Genomic DNA, 5,493 nt, shown 5'->3' with positions numbered 1-5,493 from the left:
CACATCTATATAACACACACGTCTATATAACACACACATCTATATAACACACACACGTCTATATAACACACACGTCTATATAACACACACGTCTATATAACACACACGTCTATATAACACACACATCTATATAACACACACACATCTATATAACACACACGTCTATATAACACACACACGTCTATATAACACACACCTATATAACACACACATCTATATAACACACACATCTATATATACACACGTCTATATAACACACACCTATATAACACACACGTCTATATAACACACACATCTATATAACACACACACACCTATATAACACACACATCTATATAACACACACACGTCTATATAACACACACGTCTATATAACACACACGTCTATATAACACACACGTCTATATAACACACACATCTATATAACACACACACATCTATATAACACACACGTCTATATAACACACACACGTCTATATAACACACACACGTCTATATAACACACGTCTATATAACACACACATCTATATATACACACATCTATATAACACACACGTCTATATACCACACACACATCTATATACACACACAATCTATATAACACACACGTCTATATAACACACACATCTATATAACACACACATCTATATAACACACACGTCTATATAACACACACATCTATATAACACACACGTCTATATAACACACACATCTATATAACACACACATCTATATAACACACACGTCTATATAACACACACACGTCTATATAACACACGTCTATATAACAACACATCTATATAACACACACGTCTATATAACACACCACGTCTATATAACACACACACGTCTATATAACACACACACGTCTATATAACACACGTCTATATAACACACACATCTATATAACACACATCTATATAACACACACACGTCTATATAACACACACACGTCTATATAACACACGTCTATATAACACACACATCTATATATACACACACGTCTATATAACACACACGTCTATATAACACACACGTCTATATAACACACACGTCTATATAACACACACGTCTATATAACACACACATCTATATAACACACACGTCTATATAACACACACGTCTATATAACACACACGTCTATATAACACACACGTCTATATAACACACACATCTATATAACACACACATCTATATAACACACACGTCTATATAACACACACATCTATATAACACACACGTCTATATAACACACACGTCTATATAACACACACATCTATATAACACACACATCTATATAACACACACACGTCTATATAACACACACATCTATATAACACACACACGTCTATATAACACACACATCTATATAACACACACGTCTATATAACACACACGTCTATATAACACACACATCTATATAACACACACATCTATATAACACACACGTCTATATAACACACACATCTATATAACACACACATCTATATAACACACACGTCTATATAACACACACACGTCTATATAACACACGTCTATATAACACACACATCTATATAACACACACATCTATATAACACACACGTCTATATAACACACACATCTATATACACACACACATCTATATAACACACACGTCTATATAACACACACACGTCTATATAACACACACACGTCTATATAACACACGTCTATATAACACACACATCTATATAACACACACGTCTATATAACACACACGTCTATATAACACACACGTCTATATAACACACACGTCTATATAACACACACGTCTATATAACACACACATCTATATAACACACACGTCTATATAACACACACGTCTATATAACACACACGTCTATATAACACACACGTCTATATAACACACACACGTCTATATAACACACACACGTCTATATAACACACACACGTCTATATAACACACGTCTATATAACACACACATCTATATAACACACACGTCTATATAACACACACGTCTATATAACACACACGTCTATATAACACACACGTCTATATAACACACACGTCTATATAACACACACGTCTATATAACACACACACGTCTATATAACACACACGTCTATATAACACACACGTCTATATAACACACACGTCTATATAACACACACGTCTATATAACACACACATCTATATAACACACACGTCTATATAACACACACATCTATATAACACACACATCTATATAACACACACGTCTATATAACACACACACGTCTATATAACACACGTCTATATAACACACACATCTATATAACACACACACATCTATATAACACACACGTCTATATAACACACACATCTATATAACACACACGTCTATATAACACACACGTCTATATAACACACATGTCTATATAACACACACGTCTATAACACACACACGTCTATATAACACACGTCTATATAACACACACACACGTCTATATAACACACACCTATATAACACACACATCTATATAACACACACATCTATATATACACACGTCTATATAACACACACGTCTATATAACACACACGTCTATATAACACACACCTATATAACACACACGTCTATATAACACACACATCTATATAACACACACATCTATATATACACACGTCTATATAACACACACGTCTATATAACACACACGTCTATATAACACACACGTCTATATAACACACACGTCTATATAACACACACGTCTATATAACACACACGTCTATATAACACACACGTCTATATAACACACACGTCTATATAACACACACATCTATATAACACACACACACGTCTATATAACACACACCTATATAACACACACACACGTCTATATAACACACACATCTATATAACACACACACACGTCTATATAACACACGTCTATATAACACACACATCTATATAACACACACGTCTATATAACACACACGTCTATATAACACACACGTCTATATAACACACACACGTCTATATAACACACACGTCTATATAACACACACCTATATAACACACACATCTATATAACACACACACCTATATAACACACACGTCTATATAACACACACGTCTATATAACACACACACGTCTATATAACACACACGTCTATATAACACACACACACGTCTATATAACACACACGTCTATATAACACACACGTCTATATAACACACACGTCTATATAACACACACACGTCTATATAACACACACACGTCTATATAACACACACGTCTATATAACACACACGTCTATATAACACACACATCTATATACACACACACACGTCTATATAACACACACCTATATAACACACACATCTATATAACACACACATCTATATATACACACGTCTATATAACACACACGTCTATATAACACACACCTATATAACACACACGTCTATATAACACACACATCTATATAACACACACATCTATATATACACACGTCTATATAACACACACGTCTATATAACACACACGTCTATATAACACACACGTCTATATAACACACACGTCTATATAACACACACGTCTATATAACACACACGTCTATATAACACACACGTCTATATAACACACACGTCTATATAACACACACATCTATATAACACACACACACGTCTATATAACACACACCTATATAACACACACACACGTCTATATAACACACACATCTATATAACACACACACACGTCTATATAACACACGTCTATATAACACACACATCTATATAACACACACGTCTATATAACACACACGTCTATATAACACACACGTCTATATAACACACACACGTCTATATAACACACACGTCTATATAACACACACCTATATAACACACACATCTATATAACACACACACCTATATAACACACACGTCTATATAACACACACGTCTATATAACACACACACGTCTATATAACACACACGTCTATATAACACACACACACGTCTATATAACACACACCTATATAACACACACATCTATATAACACACACACCTATATAACACACACGTCTATATAACACACACGTCTATATAACACACACGTCTATATAACACACACACGTCTATATAACACACACACGTCTATATAACACACACGTCTATATAACACACACGTCTATATAACACACACATCTATATAACACACACACACGTCTATATAACACACACCTATATAACACACACATCTATATAACACACACATCTATATATACACACGTCTATATAACACACACGTCTATATAACACACACGTCTATATAACACACACGTCTATATAACACACACATCTATATAACACACACGTCTATATAACACACACACGTCTATATAACACACACATCTATATAACACACACACACGTCTATATAACACACACATCTATATAACACACACATCTATATATACACACGTCTATATAACACACACCTATATAACACACACGTCTATATAACACACACATCTATATAACACACACACGTCTATATAACACACACGTCTATATAACACACACGTCTATATAACACACACGTCTATATAACACACACATCTATATAACACACACACGTCTATATAACACACACGTCAATATAACACACACGTCTATATAACACACACATCTATATAACACACACATCTATATAACACACACATCTATATAACACACACGTCTATATAACACACACGTCTATATAACACACACACGTCTATGTAACACACACGTCTATATAACACACACACATCTATATAACACACACGTCTATATAACACACACGTCTATATAACACACACACGTCTATATAACACACACATCTATATAACACACACACACCTATATAACACACACGTCTATATAACACACACGTCTTTATAACACACACACGTCTATATAACACACACGTCTATATAACACACACGTCTATATAACACACACGTCTATATAACACACATGTCTATATAACACACACGTCTATATAACACACACGTCTATATAACACACACATCTATATAACACACACACGTCTATATAACACACACACGTCTATATAACACACGTCTATATAACACACACATCTATATAACACACACATCTATATATACACACGTCTATATAACACACACGTCTATATAACACACACGTCTATATAACACACACATCTATATAACACACACACATCTATATAACACACACCTATATAACACACACGTCTATATAACACACATCTATATAACACACACGTCTATATAACACACACGTCTATATAACACACACGTCTATATAACACACACGTCTATATAACACACACATCTATATAACACACACATCTATATAACACACACACATCTATATAACACACACGTCTATATAACACACACGTCTATATAACACACACGTCTATATAACACACACACGTCTATATAACACACACGTCTATATAACACACACATCTATAT

The sequence above is a fragment of the Coregonus lavaretus genome (assembly GCF_964263955.1).
Source record: "Coregonus lavaretus genome assembly, contig: HAP1_SCAFFOLD_5143, whole genome shotgun sequence".
In the NCBI taxonomy this organism is placed as follows: Eukaryota; Metazoa; Chordata; class Actinopteri; order Salmoniformes; family Salmonidae; genus Coregonus; species Coregonus lavaretus.
Note: the sequence above shows the minus strand (reverse complement) of the source record.